This window comes from Canis lupus, unplaced genomic scaffold, assembly GCF_011100685.1.
Source record: "Canis lupus familiaris isolate Mischka breed German Shepherd unplaced genomic scaffold, alternate assembly UU_Cfam_GSD_1.0 chrUn_S1567H1756, whole genome shotgun sequence".
NCBI lineage: Eukaryota > Metazoa > Chordata > Mammalia > Carnivora > Canidae > Canis > Canis lupus.
Window position 1 is genome coordinate 66,806 of NW_023330407.1, and position 21,708 is coordinate 88,513.

The 21,708-nt window shown below is 34.0% G+C and overlaps 1 long non-coding RNA gene across 1 annotated transcript; it reads left to right on the forward strand.

Annotated features, from left to right (window-relative positions):
• Nucleotides 1-242: 242 nt before the first annotated feature.
• On the forward strand, nucleotides 243-13,075 carry LOC119878387. Its single transcript, XR_005386824.1, has 4 exons — nucleotides 243-2,309; nucleotides 7,561-7,611; nucleotides 11,957-12,058; nucleotides 12,940-13,075. It is a non-coding gene; the product is annotated as an uncharacterized LOC119878387 (long non-coding RNA).
• Nucleotides 13,076-21,708: the final 8,633 nt, after the last annotated feature.

Consider the following 21,708-nt stretch of genomic DNA (forward strand, 5'->3'; position numbering starts at 1 on the left):
GCAGGATATTAGAGTTCTCTTTTCTTGGTATTCTCACCATCATTGATAGTACCTGACATACTAGTTTTTGTCTATTTTTTTGTCAAAAAAGTTTGCCTATTTTGGGGATATGTAGTCTTCACAGCTTCTTGCATTCCCATGATTAGTAAGGTGAGAACTAATATTTACATATTTTTTACCACTTTGATTCCTTCTGTTTAAATTATTTTTTTAATTTTATTGACCTGATGGAGAGTTTTGTTTTCTAGATACATACAAGACATTTTCCTCTCTTTAATAATATTTTTTTAACAATTGGAAAACCAGAATTTTCAAGACAGGTATAGTGTAAAAGGAAAGTGATAACCTCAAGCTAATATATTCAAGGCATATTATAATGGACATGGCACCAGGACCTATGAATTTCTGATCTGAATGTCAAAGTAGGCAATATCATCTGGTGACATGGGCTTGAAATCTGGGGGTTTTAGTTGGAGAGAGAGACTATGGTACATAAGTTGTAATGAAGAGTAAAGAATACACCTATTCATCACCATTCCCAGTGATTTGCAGAGAATTTGAAAGGAAGGGTCAGAGCCTAACAGTCATAGAAAAGATTCAGGTTTCATGTGGGACAAGAATATGGAAGGAGTCATCATAATAAATTGACGAGATGTGGGTTCCAGAAAGTGTAGAGAAAAATTTTCCATATTTGGAGAGAGAGAGAGAATATAGGTTTGTGCTAGTGCTATGTCAGGATGGTATCCATAAGAGCATGAGAAGCTGAGATTTTCAAGAAAGCCTAGGATTTGGGGATTTTTGTTGTTGTTGTTATTGATACAAATAGGCAAAAAAGGCATGGGAAGATGAGTTCTGGTCTCTTGAGATAATTTTTCTGAAAGTTTGAGTAGTGGGATAATTTGATACTGATGTAGGAAGGAGTTAGGGGCAGACAGGACTAGGCAGGGAAAGATAAGAAAGGTCCCAGAGTTAGACTCCTACCCATCCCAAGAAAACAGAGATAAGACAGTAAAAACAGAAAAAATAAACCTGGCTCCCTAGCTCCAAAATGTGAGGGAGTACCTCCCTTGAGTGGCTATTAAGTAATCACAGAAACCAGGCCACGAAGAAATATGTCATTAAGGGGTTATCAATAGTCCCTGCTCAAACCAAGATGCACAAGAATCTCAAGGCCATGGGCTACCTGACTAGGCTCACAGAAATCCCTGGTGTAGAGGAATATTATGTAACAGATAGTCACCAGAAAGCAGGGAACACCTTGTTTGGGCTCATGATATTTATAAGAACATCTTGTCAGTTATTATGATGGTTACCAGTCCACCATGTTTGTTCTAAATATCCACCTTGATATTGACAAGAAATTCACCAAGTTCCCTGATCAGTTTCCTATAAAAGACAGACCCTAAAAGCCCTCAGGGGCAACCCTGTCAGGACCCCTCTCACTCCTGAGAGCTCTCTGTTCTCTGCTTAATAAACTACCGCTTTGCCCACTCTCTGTCATCTCTGAGATTCATGCTTCGATTCCATGAGACAAGAACCAGGCTCTCTCATATCAATAGGGAGGAGGAAAATTTTCAGGAGTAAGGAGAATGCTGTGGATCCCTCCTTTCTAGATAATAGCAATACAAGACCCAATGGACGGTTTTGTGAAGACAACACAAGAGCTTAGCCCCCCTTCTTCATTCCTATTGTGAAAAAGGAAGTTACGAAACTAGATCCTAAGTGAAACACATTTATATACAAGAATTGTTGATAAAAAAGTATTACAAAGAGATTTTCTATAAATGATTACAGTGGAGAAGATATTGAGAACACCCTAGATATAATTTTGTTTACTAGATAGTTATGATCTGGGAACCAACCCAGGAAATAGTGCCTCAGGTTTGGTGCATTTTGGAGGTGCAACCAGTCCAAATATCTTTCAACCAATCACCCCACATCATTGTAAATCAAGCCAGTCTGGAGGATTGTTCTCTTCTGTTGACTTTTTGCCAAATGAAATAATGCACTGCAGGAATAAATCAGGTAATGCATATTTTCTCAGGATTAATAAAGCATGTAGTAGTATGTCCTGCTTTGTGTCACTGTTTATTTGGGGTGCAATATGAGGAAAAAATCTTACAAATACTATCAGTAATCAATTTTAAAGGTTTTCTTGTATCTAAACAGAAACACTGATGGAAATCTTTCAACCAGCATACACACACGCACACAAACTGTAATAGACTAACAACATGATTTGGGTGGAATCTTACAAATCTGATGAAGACACCACCAGGGATATCTTTTCAGCACTTCTTGACTTTCAGGTAAGAAATAAAATTCCACTATTTTATGGATCTTCCATGTCATTAAAGCAAAGGCAAAAAGGCGGTGAATCAGGTGATTCTCTACCCAGTTAGAAAATGCAGGCAGCAGAAGCACAGTGGTTTGTGGTCTCGAAGAACAAGATGGAGCAAATATAAATCCCAGACTTCAGCTGCTTCAGTTAATTTAGAATTGCACTTTTCTGATGTTTTCTTTCTTCCTTCTCTCTTTTCTGTTTGTCTCATCTCCCTGTCTTAATCTCGTTCACAATTTACACACACACAAAGACGTATAAAGACACATGGAACTCATCACAGTTTTTGTAACTGTTCACAACACAGATGCTTTATAGATTTGGGTGCTAAACTAGGTAAAGTCACAGAAATCTATATGATCAAGGATACTTAATGAATTAAGCCTGGAAAGATAACAAGCAAAAGTATTTGGGTTTTCCAAAACATCCCAGAAAGAAATTTATTTTATTTCTCCTCTTTTTAAAATCTGTATAAAATCCATCAGTTTTCTTTTAAGTGGCACTCTGTCAGTGAGTTATGAATCCTTTATTAGAGTCCATTTTATGTCGAACCAATGGTAAATGTGGAAGATTTCTAATAGAGAAAAATTGATCAAAATATCTGAAATCTTAGGATCTAATTTGGTTAATATTTTTAATCAAATGGGGTATTAACTATAAGCCTTTTTGAACATAAAATTAAGACCATAAAACCAGTCTCTTATAATCTAGATTATGATAAAGTGTAAATGTGAGGGGTGTTAAATTTTACCTTTCATATAAAAATATACGAATATCATATATTTTATGTGGTTTAAAAACCCAGAAGGAACAGCATTACCTAGAAGCTACCAAAACGTATTTCGGGGATCCCTGGGTGGCGCAGCGGTTTGGCGCCTGCCTTTGGCCCAGGGAGCGATCCTGGAGACCCGGGATCGAATCCCACATTGGGCTCCCGGTGCATGGAGCCTGCTTCTCCCTCTGCCTGTGTCTCTGCCTCTCTCTCTCTCTCTCTCTATGTGTGTGTGACCGTCATAAAAAAAAAAAAAAACGTATTTCGAGGAAACAACAGAATTAATATTACCTAAGAATTTGCTAGACATCCAGCCTTGGGATCTAACCAAGCTGTACTGAATAAGATCTGCATTTTAATAAGATACCCAGGTGATTTGTTTTCACATTACCGTTTGAGAAGCACTGTCCTAGAACATGCAGAAGAACACCTGAATTGCATTAGAGAGAAATAAATGGAGTATTTCAATGATGCTTTCTAAGTATATCGTTACTGTCTTGTGTTTTAATGAAACTGAACAGTTGCTTTTTTTCTGTCAAGATCATATCCCTGAGAAACTATGATACTACTGACCTCATAGTACAAAATAACTTACAAAAGTGTCTAAGGAAAATGTGACTCAATTTGTTCTTATAACCATTCAGCCATATGCATGTTAACCAAACTGCCTCCCCCCTTATGAATAGAAAATGACAATCAAGATAAATTGTCACTTCCTCAGAATGAACACTAATAAAAGTTTCTTAAAAGTCTGACTTGGAAGAAGACTATACTTTCTAGGTCCTCAAAGTCTTTCTTGTAGTAATAACTCACCACACTGTCTTCATTTTTTTTTCTTTAAGCACACTATATTTAAATGGCTAGAAAGATTTAATTTAATCCTTAAAAACTTAGTGTACAAATTTTTAGAGAGAAATCAAGGTCCAGATAAAATGAGTAGAGTTGCTATATATTTGAAGGCTTGAAAATATTGATTGTTACAGTCAAATGTAGAGTGTATACACACACACTGTAAGAGTAATATTCATTTCACTTATATTATTTATTTCATTTATATTATGACCTATTAGGTAAGAGTACTGAAATCCAGTGATTTGAGGAATGTAGTTTCAATATTTCATTACCAATTATGTTAAAAAGATAATGGATATGGAGTATAAATATAAATATAGCTGTAACAGGCTCTTTTTACAATTTTAATGGTCCTTATCTAATTAACCATTTGCATTATATTTTCCTTATCTATATCACAACTCTGTAATTTATGAGAGTTTCTGTTATGCCAATAGAACAACTACCTAACAACTTTATCATGCCTCCCTAAACATTTTATGATGCCTTAATTCAATATCCCTGCTGTACCCAGTCATTGTCAGTTAAGGATGACATGCTACTTTATACCCTCTGATGAGATTTCAGACTAACAGAACTTTGCCACATAGAGAAAAATAAAAGATGTCATTTCAAATTTAGGTGGCAGTATAAACCTTGGTTGAGGTTGGCAAGATCATGGCAAAGAAGGCTATTTGTCACAATAATCAGTAAAGTTAGGAGAAAAAGTTGTCTGTGCTATTAAAAACAAAAATAAAAACAAATAAAAATATCTGGCAGTATTTGCAATGAATTTATTGATATATTTATCTGGGATCTCTCTGAAAGCTTTGTTTCACATTCCCTAAAGTGCATACATTATCAGTTACTCTAGTGTTCTTAACTTTATACTCTCAGAAAAAAAAATACTCTCAGGCTTATCTCTGATAATCAGTAAGATTTCAAAAAAATTTTTAAATTTTTATTTATTTATGATAGTCAGAGAGAGAGAGAGAGAGAGAGAGAAAGAGAGGCAGAGACATAGGCAGAGGGAGAAGCAGGCTCCATGCACCGGGAGCCCGACGTGGGATTCGATCCCGGGTCTCCAGGATCGCGCCCTGTGCCAAAGGCAGGTGCCAAACCACTGCGCCACCCAGGGATCCCAGATTTCAAAATTTTTGTTCAAAATTTTAAACCATGATTATTTGAAGATATTTTTCATATATGGGAAAAACTTATAGCTGAAGTTTTAAAAATATATCTTTGATGATGTACCTTAAAGTTAAGTTAGAATTATTGCAATGACTTAAAAGCAAAGAAATGTTGATTTACAGTTATGCAATAGACATACTTCTTTTCTAAAATTTAAGTTATATAAGTTTATTATAGGCATTTACTTATTCACATTCAAGCTTATATTTTTATAAAATGGAAAATGTAGATTTAAAAAATAATCACACAGAATTTTGAGTGATAAACTAAGCTCCAGATTTCAAACTAAGATCTTAATTTAAATAAGCTGGTTTAGTAGGGTAAAATAGTGTTAAAACTTAATTATTCTAAAAATGTTGTTAGATGGCAGGTGTTAAAAATCACTTATTCTCTCAGTAGGAATTTTTTTAAAAGGTTGTATTTCGGAAGAAATAGTCATTACTAAATATGTATTTATATGTTGGAAAGGAAAAACTTACACATAGAAGACAGTTATTATGGGTTACATAGTATTCTTATAAACTTAGATGAACTAATTTATCTATAAGGGGTTTTTGGTTTATTTATTTCTATAATGTAAGTGAACACTAGATTATTTGCCTTCTGAAACTTGTCTAAGTAAGCAAGAATCACAGACACCTATATAGCAGTGTGATTTTACTTCACATCCAGCATGTTCCTACATCGCCTGGAAGCAAGGGTTTTGACAGAGTAAATGGAGTAGTAACTTTCTGAGAAAGAGAAAAATCGATGAATCTGTATTCAGCAGGAGCACCCTGCTGGTCTCAGCTGTCCAATGCTGAGCTATAAGTTTCCTTATTGATACACAGGGGCGACTCCATTTACTTTTTTAAAAAGTGCTCCCTCTAGATAACAATAAAAGAAAGATAACAAGTATCAATATTGTAGGAAGTTCCCTGTACAAGCTCTCTGGTAAACAGAAAAAAAATAGATCAAGCTTTTCTGGAGTTCAGTGTTTGTACAGAATGAGTTCAGGATGATACACTCAGTGCTGTAACTCTATTAGCCATATCTATGAAATTTTCCTGAGTGCCACTTTAAGTATATTGTGTTCTTTATTTCTGGCACTTACGATTAACATAAAATCTGAATGTAGCCTTCCACAGTTTCATCTTACATTTTTTTTCCTACACAGATAGGTTAATACGTGATATAGCCAAGGCTGTATGAGATTAAAATAATTTCTACTTCAGTTTTAATAGAGGAAACAATATCATGTAGAAAATCTTTGGGGATATTTCTAGAGGGAAATAAGAACGTGCATATCAATTTTGATCCAGGTTTGCCACAATATCCCTACTCACAGAATAAATATTTATATAGTCACTATTAGAAGATAACACATAAAGAAGGTATCTCTAACTACTCCTATATCTCCACTTGCAGTCTTGGGCCATTCTATCTTCTGATTATTCTGTTGGGACTATGCATGTTATCCTTGCTCATCCCAGCTTTATTTGCAATGCCTCTTATCTCTTGCCAAGCATAGCTCTGATTTCTGCGCACCTTCCTATTTGGGCAAGACATTAAAGGTTCTTATCATTTCCATTTCAAAGTGATCTTAGGGAAGTAGAAGAACTCAGAGTTCAGCTCTTAACAGGATGATACCCTTTGAAATAACCATTCCAATATTGTCCTTGAAATAACATCTGTAGCTTGCCATCAATGTTTTCTTTTCCCAATTCTGCTGTGGCTTTTACTCCTGCTAAATCATATAAAAAATAACTAACAGTTTTTTGTTTCCTCTAGAATATGTCCGTTAAGCTAATTGAAGAATTGTCTTAATGTTGCCTGCAGACATTCATAAATGTTATATAAAATGTACCATCATCATTTGCTAAATGACTGAGAGTACACAGGATTGGCAAAATAGCTTTGCAGTCACACATTGGCTTCATTTGATGTTTTCTAATCACACATTTTTTTAACATTCTGCATTACTTTAATCTTTAATACCAAATCTACAAATGTGAATTCATGGAGACCCTCCACTACACTATGTTTTGGCAAATAATTATTGTTTTCAATGCCTAATAGCATTATGGGCTAAAAGATCACTATATTTTACCTGTTAGAAATTACAGTTTAATAGACAATGTGCATGAAAAGCAGCATTAATTTTTAGCAATTCTATTATTGTTCGATTAAACACTAAAACTTAAATTTTCAAATAAACACTTAGCTCTAGATTCCTCCTTCAATATAGCAAAAAATTAATAATATTGCAGGGACTTTTGGAACCAACTCTTTATTCAAGATATAAATCTCTCAAAAAGAATTTATTAAGAAATGTCTTTGCTAGGTGATTAAAAAGTAAATTAGAAAAATAAAAAAGCAAAATTATTTCAAGTGGACAATACCAATATTCTTGTCATCAAATGCTTATTCTCCTTTTCTTACTTAGAGATACAATTCCTGATATCTAGCATGACACCTAGCCACTTGTGCAATAGAGGTAAGTGGATTTGAAGGGAGGGATTATTGTCATTATCCCAAAATGAAAGCATCGATAGTTAAAGGACATTGTCCTTAGCCTGGAGTTTGGGGGATGGACAGGTGGGAGACAACAGAAACAATAAGCCAAAACAATAGGTATAAGAAAAATTCCCAATATTGTAAATAAAATGATCAACCTATAAAAGCATTTTTTTCTAATGGTCAACTAGTAAAAGGAACAAAAGCTAAGATATTATTAATGATTAACAGCAAACCAAAAGAGGAACTAAATAGCTGGAAAGTCTGGAGAAAGTGGCTGCAGCAAAGATGCTTGTCATTTATGCTTCGTGGCATTCAGATAATATTATACAAGGTCAAGATTCCACAAGCTACAAAACAAATGCAATATTAATAAAAATCCAGAAACCTTCTTAGGCAAATTGCTGAACCTTATAATATTTATGTATTTATAAATTTATGTATTTATAACATTTATAAACATGTGTATGTTATAGGATATCTTATACTAAAGATCTTGAAGGTGAATCAGGCTGTAAAAACAAAGAATGGGGGAAAGTCTTTCCCTGGGTGTTATGAAGACATTATTATAGTCATAGTAATAAAAATAGTGTGGAATTTTCACAAGAACAGACAATCTGACCCATCTGCAAAATGGGAAAATTCAGAGATAGAATCAACTATTGAATTAGGTACCATAAAGAAAGAGAGAAAAGATAGTCTAGTAAAAGAGAGAAAAACTGTCAAACCATTTGAAAAAAAATAATAATACTGCTTCCCTACCTAAAATGATATAATTTACAGAGAAAAAAATTAAATGTAGTAAATGTGTGATGAGATACTCAACATCATTGGTCATCAGGAACATTAACAATAAAACAATAATTAAGTATTATTCTCCTCCTGTTAGTTTGGGACAAATTGGGAAGCTCAGTTGGTGTCAAGTGTTGGCCCTGCTCTAGTGAAATGGAAACCTTCTGCACTACTGTTTAGTTCTGTAGACTGATTATTCTAGAAAGCAATCTCTCTTATCTCATAGTTATGGAAATTCATAATTCATTTCATCATCATAATTTTCTACTAAGTTTTGCTATGGTCATGAACTGCCTTCGAATTTCAGTGGCTCACAGTAACAGACCTATCCTTTTAGGCTTCCTTCCTTTCTTGGATATGTACTACATACCTATATAAATTAATTATAAATTTTAAAGGAATTATTTATTTATGGGGCACCGGGGTAGCTCAGTTAAGTGTCTGCCTTCAGCTCAGGTCATGATCCCAGGGTCCTGGGATCCAGCCTATGCCAGGCTCCTTGCTCAGTACAGAGTCTGCTTCTTCTTCTGCCCCTCCTCCTACTCATGCTCTCTCTCTCTCTCTTTCTAAAATAAATCTATTTATTTATTTGAGAGAGAGAGCACAAGCAAGAAGTCCAGAGGAAGAGAGAGAGAGAGAATCTCACGCTTCACTCAGTGTACAGCCCAACGTGAGGCCTAATCTCATGACTCTAATATCATAACCTGAGCTGAAACCAAGAGTTAGATGCCTGACTGAGCCATCCGTGTGCCTCAAATTCTCACTTCTTAATTAGGGTTGTAAAATTACTACAATTTCCACTCTGATCTGTGTTTGATACATGCTTTATTTTATTTATTTTCTTCTAATTAGCAGTATCTTCTCCCCCACAAGTCATTTTTGAGTCTGTTTCACAAAATCATGTTTTTCACTTCATTAGCACTTTCCTAAATCACACCAACAAAAATTCAGGCCCAGAAGCTGTTACTAACCTTTTTGTTTTTTCCTATTTCAATGTACCTTATAGGCTGCTCTTAATTTTGTTCTAATAGAAAGCAGATCTCACCATCTGACCCAAATACAGACCAACATGTGCTCAATGAAGTTAAAAGTATCTTGCCCAATAATCAAAGCACTTTATCCAATACTAAATTCACTTTTACATTTTTTTTGACTCACCAGCCAGATCTGGCTTTGAATTTCAGGTCTATAACTCACTAGATGTATAAACTTGTAAAGTTACTTAATCTCACTTGTCCTCTGAAAATGAGAATAATAATATAACCTACTTTACACAATTGTGTAAGAATTAATATATGTAAAGTGTTAATCATATCTATCACAAAGCCAGTATTAAAAGGATTATCTACCACTAATAATACATATTGCTAATATTATTATTCTATCCTATTATGTGCTGCAGCCAAATAAAGCATTTATTCCCCCAGAACATCTCCTGAAAAGTCCTTTTCTTGTGTATTTGTCCATGGATATTCTTACAGATAATATCTTCATGTCCTTGTTTGCTTAACCATGATCTGACCTTTACTCAATGAGAACCTCTTCCCAGGAAAATTCTCAACACCTTGGGTCAGAAATAATCTCTACCTCCAAATTTCCCATTGAAAGCCACACATTTAATAGGACAATCATTTATCTGCTTTTTTTTTTGTAGAGACCATATTTATTTGTGTCCCTCAGTAGAATGTAAATTTCTGTATTTGGAGAATATGTCATCAGTTTGATATTTTTAATTCCCAGTGTTTAGTACAGTGCTTTGAACAACATAAATGCTCAAAAAATACTTACTGATTTAAATTTCAATTATACAAATAAGATGTAGCAATTATCAATCTCAAATTAGTTTCAAACTTTCTTTATATCTTATTATAATGATGAAATGCTCCTATGTGTGTGTATTTGCAACCTTACCAATATTCTAAGAAATGTGATTTTTCCTATTATTAGTCATAATTTCAATATGCCACATTTTCCATTTTTACATGTCAGGTAGGTGACAGTTTCCTTCACTCATGACTCTTCCTTTACAATTCCTTTATCTCATATAGTGAATTATTCATAAATATGAAAATCTGATCAATAAAATTTAGTGCTAAAGTATGGTAAGAGGCAGTATTTTTCAATGTTCAAACTAGTAATAAAATGATTATTTCATAACCACCTAAAATGTAACCAAAAGTAGATTTCTTTCCCCAAACTTATAGGAAAAAAAATACATTGGCAGAAGAGTGTTAGTCTTACCAAAAAAACCTGTTTACATTTCCTTGTTCCTGTGTTTAAATGAGGTCCCTTAATTACTCTTGACAGTGGACATTTAGCCAACCTATTTGCTACTTTTGAGCCAAGGCAACTATATGAGTTAAGGACAAATGGGGCTAGGCAGGGCTAGGTAGGGGGCCATGAAAGTAGGCTCACAAAAATCCCCAAAATGCTGAGGTATAAGGAAACCAGAGATAAAGGAACAAGCCAGACCACCCTGCCCTAGGTGTGGGTGAGGAGGGTATCTTTTTATGACAGTCATCTGTGACCAACAAAGAATAACCAGACCCCAAAGAAGAAGTAAGGCATCAAAGACGTTATCACTAGTCCTTACTCAGTGGTGATATCAGTAGACAATGTTAAAAGATTTAAGTTCCCTGGTTGGCTTCCAGTAAAAGACCAACCCTACAAGCCCTCAGTGGCAACCCAGTAGGGACATCTCTCACTTCTGAGAACTTTCTCTGTGTTTACTAAACTTTTATTCCTTTACTCACTCTCCTTTGTCTGCAAGATTCATTCTTTGACTCTGTGAGATAAGAGCCAAGCTCTCCCGTCATAGATAGTTTGATTGTTTATAACTATTTTTTCCAAATTCTCTCATCTGAGTAGTTAATAGATGATAGAATTAGAACATCCAAACAGCCCAAATTTTAAAGAGTATCATGCTATAAAGGAGAGTCACTCAACTCTCATCTATCTCCCTACTTATCTATAACATTACATATTTTTTCTCAAATCATCAAGGTATGAAATACATACACACAAAGTTGTTCTTGGCTTAAGCACTAAGGTCTTCAGGGTTTATTTAATATTGCATTAACCCAGCCTATTCTGACTAATAATACTGACTTAAAAAAGGAAAGGACAAAAAGCCATTCACGGGCCCTTATTTTAAGGAATGAAAACACTGTAAATAAAATCTTTCCTTTTGTTCTAGCTATTTCTACTTGGTTGGTTAATAGAAAATATTTTTCATAAATAGTTACAGATTTCATTTGTATTCAGATATTTTTCTTTTTGTTGACGTTCATTTTTGGTAGTGAAGCCATCTTTTCCCAAAGCAGGTTCCACAAAGCATTAGGTCTATAGTATATGAAAAAAGAAATTTATAAGGAGAGAAATATCCTACAGTATTAGCTAATTTAATTTATAAGGCATCTGTTAAGTTACAATTTTTATTTTCATACATAAAGCTCAATTTTTTAAAAAAGAGTAATTTCTAAAATGACAGATCTCAATTAACCCTGATACCAACTGAAATATTTTTCCTCCAGCTTTTCACCTGACATGCCACGCATTCGCAAAGATGTGAATATAAGCTCTTCCCCTCTCTGAGTTCAATCCATCTTAAAATTTTCCTACAATAAGAAGCACTGGTAAGCAATATGTACTTTACTAAAATTTGATAAAGTTTAAGAAGAGTGTATGTATCTCAGGCATCACATAGCAAAAATATTCTTTCCTCAAGAAACTTTTTCATCCATGATGCTCTTGGTTTTCTATCTTTTCTTTTCTTGCATTTTTTGGATCTCCTCTGCCCTCCTTCAAACAGTCCTCAGCTTTTCATCCTTTCTTACTCAATGGATCAAATTTATCCTTTTTGTTGTACAGAGAATTTCAAAAAATTTCTCTAAAATCTGGGTTCCAGCAGTATATACTGAGTGTAGGCCAAGTACTGAACAAATTGCTGCTTCTTTTTAAATGAGTGGCTCCCCACTCTAAAGAATGCTGAGAAATATAATATCCTCAATCTTGTTATTCTTAGATGGCCTGAACTCACCAACCAGTTTATTGGATTCTTTCACAACCTTAAATGTCAGTCTAAATGTTGCTTCTTTTTAAAATACACCTCTGAATCTTTACACCTTTCTCTGTCCATAAGGTTTCACTGTGCATCTCTCTAAATAGCAATTATTCTGCAGAGTGGCAAATATTTTTCTACTCCATTGGAAACTGAAAAGCCATCAAGTCAGTTAAGGGAATTTTCATCCTGTGAGATCATAAGAGAGGAAGGGAAAAAAAGTGGCTGCATTCAAAATTAAAGGAGGATCAAGCATATATCTATCTCTCTATATATACACATTTGTTTCTGTTATTGTTTTTTAGTGTTACTATTTTTGCCCTGTTCTTATTTTTGTCTTCCACTCTTTTTCTGTGTTTTGTGGTTTTAACTGGACAGTTACAGTTACATTTTTCTACTTTTTTTTAATAGCATATCAATACTTGATTTGTTTGTTTTTAACATTTTTTCTCCTAGTTGCCCTGCAGTTTGCAATATACATTTACAACTAATCCATGACCACTTTGAAACAACGGTATGTCATTTAACAGATACTGTGAGTACTTTATAATAACACCACAATCCTAGTCCCCTCCTATTGTCTCTTGTCCTGTGTCTTTCAATTTACTTGTATATGGACATCCACAAGCATGTATATATTCATAATATATATATATATTAAAGCATGTATAATCAAATTCATTGTTGGTATTATTTTGAACAAACTGTTCTCGGTTAGATCAATTAACAATAGGAACAGTTTAAATTTTCCTTCCCTTACTTCGTTAATGCTCTCTCTTTATGTGGAAATTAGTTTCCAATCTGTATCATTTCTATTTACTCTAAAGAAACTCTCAAAATTTTGTGCACATCTACTGGCAACTAATTCCCTCAATTTTATTTGTCTAAAATAGCCTTTATTTCTCCTTCACTTTTGAAGCATAATTTTGTAGGGTACAAAATTCTATGTTGATGTTATTTTTCTCTCAATGTTTTAAATATGTAGTTCACTTTTTTCTTGCTTGCATAGTTTCTTAGAAGTAGGATGTAATTCTAAGTTCTGTTTTTCTATCGGTAAAGTGTTTTTCCTCAACTTCTGGTTTCTTTCAGGAGTTTATCTTTTGCTTTATTTTCCGGGTAGTTTGAAAATTATGTGCCCAGGTGTCATTTTTTAGCATTTATCCTACTAGTGTTCTCTGACTCAGAAAAGAAACAAACAACAATGAGCCACCACTTGAGTGAACTTCAAGGAAAACACTAACTTTAGGGGAAGGCCAAATTCACAACAGAGCAAAATGTTGAGAAGAATGTTCAAAGAAGACATTGAGGATCCGGGCAACTTCCAATTATAAGGGAACACTGAAGAGTCTTCAAGAGTGTGGGGGAGTAATAGGGAAGAGAAACTGATAGAAACCTGAAAAACTTATAAAACTTAGAGTCTGGGAGTTAAGATTGACCTGTGATTCCTATTGTCACTGATAGGAAGAAATTTAATTCCTAATCATCCTGGTGGGCTTGTTGCATAGAATTATGGAGAAACAGGGTGAAAGGATGGAGAGAAGAATGGGTATCTAAGATTTCTCTTAATCTCTGTTTAAAGAAACATGTAGGCTGGGGAAGGTAGGTTCTTATTTCAATCACATTGTTACTTTTTTGATCTGTGATGCTGATGCTCAGTGTCCTAGTTGGGATATGTATGTCTAGCAAGGATGAAGGGGGTTATTCTACTCTGTTAGGAAGGGGCAAGTTGCACATAGGTCATAGGTCTTCTCTTAATTCCTATTGATGGAATTGAGCACCTTCAGGAAATAGGATGTTTTTCTGATGTTGAAACTTTTTATCCCCTAATAAAAGGAAAAGAAACCATAAGAAAATTTGGCCTCAGTCGTTTGTGTGAATGTCTTTCTTATACTCTTGTAAGTAGGTAGACATCCTGGAAACTATGATCTTACTCTAAGGATGTTGGCTCTGTTTGGGGACATCAAAAATGAATTGTCAATGTGTTGACTTTTTTTATTGCATGAATAGAGGGAAAAGTTAATTGGGTAATGGAAAACATTATAGTTTTACTAAAATAACCAATTAATTGTTTAGAATTGAAATAAATGGAAAGAAAAAAACTACTTTTTCTATTCAACATTCTCATTCATAGGACAAGCAAGATTTTTTTAAGGCTTGAAATTCAATGTGAGTATAAGAAAAATTTATGCTTTATGCATATCTTTCCAAAAACTGACATTAAAATAAGCTCTACACCTACTGTTATTACAATAGGGCAGAAATGAAGTTTATCAGAAGTATTAGTGCCAAGGCTAGGCAAAGGAATATGAAAGAGTTGCAGAGATATTTGTAAAATGTATATTGAAGCAGTGCTGGTGAAGAATTTTACTGTTGGCTGAGATGAGCAAAGAATAAAGTATAAGGTGACACTAATTCACTGTATTATATTGAGAAGATGAATGATGTGGTTTAAAGAATTTTATCTCAGTTTAATTCAATAGTTCAGAATCACTCAGCATTAAATTCAGACTCCTGTTAAGACTATATATCAGGGTCTAAGTAATACAATTTTAACTTTGTTTTGATCTTCTCCAAACTTTCTCTCTTACTTCCCATGCTTTCTTGTTTTATCATTCCTGACATTAATCTTCACATATATGTTTTGTTTTATCTGTATCTTACACTTCCACAATGTAGGGCTTCTAAAATAACTCACTATCATTCTTATCAATTAAATTTCTAACTTAAATTTAGAAAAAAAATTAGTCGTCTAAATTTAACTTACAACTACTCTTCTCATTTTCAGCTTGTCTGGGAACTATGATAGATTAAATTATAGAAGAGTATGACTTTCACACTTGTGAACTTTCATAAAACTTGATAAAAATCAAGACAGTAATCCTGCCTGATGATACGGAATTAAAGAAAGAAATATTTCTTTTTTCATTATGAAATATGAAAAGTACTACCGACTCTTTCTCATGTGTTTCTCAAATATTTTTCTGGTCATATTTTTCATACATTAAAAGAAGCAGCAATAGTACCATCTCCCTGACACATGAGATATAGTTAAAATGCAATAAATACAAACAAAGCTAAAAGAGTTATATTTTAATTTTCTTTTTTTAATACTTTATTTTTTTTAATTTTTATTTATTTATGATAGTCACAGAGAGAGAGAGAGAGAGAGAGAGAGAGAGAGAGAGAGAGGCAGAGACACAGGCAGAGGGAGAAGCAGGCTCCATGCACCGGGAGCTCGATGTGGGATTTGATCCCGGGTCTCCAGGATCGCACCCTGGGCCAAAGACAGGCGCTAAACTTCTGCGCCACCCAGGGATCCCTATTTTAATTTTCATTTTAAGTTTAACACATTTAGTAATAAAAACAATGACAGAAAAATATATGCACATAGAGATATAGTTATATATGTGTACATAGAGCTATAATATGCATACCAGATATTATAACATGAAAAATACTTTCATGAAATATTACAATGGCCAGACAAAAAGAACTTCAGTCATTCCCTTTTTATGAAGTCACTAAACACAATAATTATCTAAGATATTCAAAATTTGAGGTAATTTTAATATTAATAAAACTTCATTGCAGTTTTGAATAAAGTTTTTGTTAAAATAAGCCAACAAAAATATTTTAAAGAGTTCCAAAATTACAGACTTGGAAACAGAATCAGGCTAGGTACCTGACATCCAGTGATAAAATAAAAATTAAGTGTTACACTCCTAAGTATAATAAAGTGATGTGTTTCAATTGCTCTCATGTGAATTCCCTACTGTCATGTAAAATTCCACCTCAGCATAGTTATTCAAATTGTAATGTTTACTGTATACAAAGATTATGTGCCTTCTATCAATGTCTTTAAAAATGAATAAAGAAAGAAAGAAAGATTAACAGGAACACAGAATGAAAACCATGCCATGTAAAGACTACTGTTGTTGTGGTAACAGAAACAGACACTGTATTGCTTAGCCTTGTTGTCAGTATAATCCATTCCAATGTGATGTGTGAAAGAGTCTCATAAAGGAGGAGAATGCACAGATTATATTGTGGTATCTTTACTAAGCAGTTTTTCAAAGAATAAACCCTTCATATGCATAACAATCTTTATCTGCTCTTGCAGGTTTGTAGTTTTTTGTATTTATCAATAGGTTTTCAAAAATACATGCACATTTATTGTTGACATTATACTATTTTATTCTTTCTAATACATATCACAGTAATTACGTGACACAGGGAAGCACAACAACATTTTATCTAGCTATTTTATCTAATTGTTATATCATCCATAATTGATTTTGTATTACATCTTGATATAGCAATCATTGATTTGAAATTTAGGAAGTATTATGAAATCTATTACTATCAAGAGAGTACAAGTAGTAGAAAACAACTTAAATAACAAAAATAAATGCATTTTTAGAGTTGATACCAAAAGCAAAGACAAGAAAACCAAAAATAAACAAGTGGAACTACACCAAACTAAAAATCCGCACAGCAAAAGAAACCATCAAAAACAAGAAATAGTAACCTATGGAGTGGAAGAAAATATTTATTAATGACGTATGTGATATGTGGTTACTATCCTAAGGAGAGAAAGAGCTCATATAACTCAATGACAACAACAACAACGATTCAAAAATGGTCAGAGGAATTGAATAAACATTTTTTCCAAAGAAGGGTCATAGACAATTAACAAGTATAGGAAAAGTGCTCAATACCACTTAATTATCAGAGAGCTGCAAAACAAAACCACAATGAGATGTGATCTCGTACTATTAGAATGACCTACATCAAAAATATAAGACATAATGTATTGACAAGGTTAAATGAAATGGAACCCTTATGCACTGTTGGTGGGAATGTGAACTGGTGCAGCCAGTATGGAAAACAGTATGGAGGTTCCACAAAAAGTTAAAATTGGACTACCATATGACACAGCAATTCCATTTCTTGGTATATATCCAAAGGACACAAAGTCACTATGTCAAGGAGATATCTACAGCACTATGTATCCTGTAGCATTATTTAAATAACCAAGACATGGAAACAATCTAAGTGCCCATCAGTGAATAAATGGATAAAGAAAATGTAATATATCATGATAACATGGATGAATTTGAGAGCCATTATAATACATGAAATAAGTCAGGTTGTTGAGAAAGGACACTTATATATTATCTAACTTATATGTGGAATCTCAAAAAAAAAATCCTTCATAGAAATGTAAAACAAATTGTTGGTTTCCAAAGTCAAGGGCACTTGGAGGGAATGGGTAAAGGCGATCAGAAGATATAAACTGCTACTAATAAGATAAATAAATTCTGGCGATATAATGTACAACATCGTGACTAGGTTACTAATACTGTAATGCATATCGGAAAGTTGCTAAGAGAGTAGATCTTAAAAGTTTTTAGCTTCATTTGTATTGAAACTCTACTGTTTGGTATGTACACATCTCAATCATTATATCTTCCTGATTGGTCCTTTTATCCTCACTTTGTCTCTAGTAATTTTCTTTACTATCATCTGTATGTTTTCCTTTTGTTTTGTTTTTATTTATTTTCTTAACTTATCTCCCACCCCCACCTCCCTTCTGATAACATCAGTTTGCTTTCTATAGCCTGTTTCTTGGTTTGCCTCTTTTTTTTGTTTGTTTTTTACTTTCCATGTACCCATGTCATTTAATTTGACTTTGATATGAATTTCTTATAAAGAGCACAGAGCTGGGGGGTGCCTGGATGGCTCAGTCAGTTGTGCACCTGACCCTTGTGTTTGGCTCAGGTCATGATCTCAGAGTCCTGCAATAGAGTCCAGCTTCACTCCATGTTCAGCAGGGAGTCTGCTTGAGATTCTCTTTCTCTGTCCCTCTTACGCTCAAATAAATCTTTGAAGAGGACAAAGTTGGGTCTTATTTTTTAATCCACTCTATCAGTCTTTCTTTTTTGGGGGAGGTATATTAGTATCACTTATATTTAATATAACTTCTGAGATGGTAAAGCTCTATCATTTTTTATTTTTTTTATTTTATTTTTTTAAGATGTTATTTATTCATTCATGAGAGACAGAGAGAGAGAGGCAGAGACACAGGCAGAGGGAGAGGCAGGCTCCCTGCAGGGAGCCCGATGTGGGACTCAATCCTGGGTCTCCAGGATCAGGCCCTGGGCTGAAGGCGGCGCTAAACCGCTGAGCCACCTGGGCTGCCCCTCTATCATTTTTTTAAAATGTTTCCTCTGTTTGTTGTCCCTTTGTTTTTTATCTTGCCTTCATGTGGGTCATTTGAACATATTTTTTTTCTTCTCTCTATATTTAATTATAGTGTTTATGAATGTATCTCTTACAGTTTTTAAAATCTTTTTTTAAACTTTTAATAAGGGCAGCCCAGGTGGCTCAGTGGCTTAGCACTGCCTTTAGCCCAGGGCGTGATCCTAGAGAACCTGGATGGAGTCCAACATCAGGCTCCCTGCATGGAGCCTGCTTCTCCATCTGCCTGTGTCTCTGCCTCTCTCTCTCTCTGTGTCTCTATGAATAAATAAATAAAATATTAAAAATAAACTCTCAATAAATAATTCAAGAGTTCTAAACCACATTTCTAAGTCATGCTTGCTAATATGGAGAAATAGTTCAATAACCTCAAGAAATTGAGAATCTAGTTCATAAAGGTTAGCTCATTCTTTTTTAAACCAATGGATTATTATTAAGCACATCCCTCATTTTTCAAATGAAATCTTACAGAAATGATGGTAGATACTTATAGTTACCCAGGACTCCTGCAGACCTCTGACTAAATGAAGAATAAGACATGACCCTTTCAGATATGTAAAGATAGCATCCATTTTCTTCTTTTATATGTAAAATTAAAAAAGCAATATGATGCAACTCTTTTCTTTAGTGGTATATAATAACTTTCTTTCCCATTCCTTTTCAGTTGCCTAATATTATCATCATACTGTAGATATTGATACCACTAAAATGTCAGCCACTAAATATTTTCTGAATAAAGACTCCTATTCATCCTTCTTCAATTGTTTCTACTGTCCTATAATTAATGGCAATGCTACTTCCAATCTGCTGTTTTGAATCACCACTGCTTTGCAGTTATACTACAAAGAATTTATAAGATACTTTAGAACATACAGGAAGAAAAAAATGCATTCTTAGGTAAATCCAAAAGTTGACATTTTCTGTAACTGCTGCTAAAACTATGGATAGCATCACACTTCAAAAGGGACTTTGGATTGTCCAGACATCTAACGTCCTTAAGGAATTTATTCTCTATCTAAAAAATGATTAACCCACCAAGTCCAGCCATATGATTTAGAATGCTTACTACTGAATTACCAGAATTCTGCGTGAGTTATATACTGATAAAGCACATAAGAACATTTTAGGATTTGCTGATTCAATTACTCAGCAATCTCATAAAGGAATTAAGTTATTTCTATTGTGATATGTTGTATATTTTTTCCTAAAAATTTTATTTATTTAATTATTTATTTATTTAATTATTTATTTACTTATTTATGAGAGACAGAGAGAGAAAGTAATAGAGATGGAGAGTACAAGTGGGAGAGGGACAAGTAGACTCAACACTGAGCACAGAACTGGATGTGAGTTCATCCCATGACCTTGAAGTCATTACCTGAGTTCAAATCAAGAGTCAGATGCTTAACCAACAGAGCCACTTAGGCACCCCAGTATGTCATACTGATACTACCTTCCTTCACTATCATGAGATGGCCTCAGCAATTCCAAGTGCTGCATGAATACAGGATGATATCCACCCAATAAAAGGGGTGTTTCCCTCTATGCAAGGACTTGCTTTGGCATAGAAAACCTTTCCCAGAAGCCAACAAGCACACCCCTTAAATTCCAGAGGGTATATTGACAAATGTGTATATCTGCACACTAAACATTAGCAAGTAGAATAAGATCACCGATATCTTTTAGATGATTCAAGATGATTTGTATTGACATAGGGGGGCAAATACTTTCCCTAAGTAAATATAATGGTGATTGTCTCCATAACACTGAAGACTAATTAGCAAAATAATGAAAGATATGACTTTTGCTAGGCAACCAACAACAGGAAAATGTTGTCACATAACTTAAGGAAGCAACAGTTTGAAGAGGGAAATCGGATAACCAAATACAATGGTTCTGATATAAAGTGAGATTGAGAAATAAAAAGAAAATTGCGTTATCAATAGTAAGGTCATTCATGACCTTTGTAAAATACTTTTGGTGAAGTAGTGAGATCATGCAGACTTGGAAAGAATGGTTAGAATGTCTCAAAAACAACTCTCCTTTATTTTTTTATTTTATTTTTTTTACAACTCTCCTTTAAAATAAGATTATCCAAGGCTGAATATGCTTGACTATAACATCATATGTTTTAAGTCTGCAAAGAGGATGAAAAGATAAAGGAAATAGAGCTTAGTGATTTTAAATGAAAATATTCATGTCTTGACCTTAAATAGAAAGACTTAGTGTGGGCTTCTCATGAGCTACTCTAGTGGAGTTCAGGAAAATAACATAAAAATAATTCACTGAAGAGAAACCTGAGAAATAATGGTTGTTTTTGCTTTGGATGGAAATGCAATTTATATGGCATCCTGTGGAATTTGCTAATGTTTCACATTTATCCTAAAAGACAGATCCTTCTTCTACAAGACAACAGATGAATTCCCTTGAGGTTATTCAGCACTTTCTGTGTAGTGATACACAGAGAATACTTTAAGAACTGATGTGAGGGAGGGAGTTAGTTCTAGGGAAGGTCTAGTGTTGAATGGCATCTTAGATAAAAAGAAAGTAATTTAAGAAATGTTGTGAATATTCATAATATCCCATTAACACATATAATAATTTTCAGCTCTATAGCTAAGCATGCTGTTATCCCTCTTTTTAGCACAGTTAATATTTCATAAAATGTTCTGATACACTCACTGCAGGGTTACCAACACTGTCTTTAATGTGACATTTTTCTTTGAAGGACTGAAACCAAGTGGTCTCTCCAGGGCATCATAAATCTTAGTTTTCATTTAGAATATAGAAACCATAAAGAACATAAAACAATATTTAAGCCTCAGAGAAGACCAATTTCCAATACAAAATGGGATTGTTATGACAGTAAAGGAATGAGCAGATGAGAATAGGAACACTCCAATTTACACAAGGCTGCCAGAAACAAAATAAGGGAGGCATAGGAGCCCCAGGGATGGTACATGA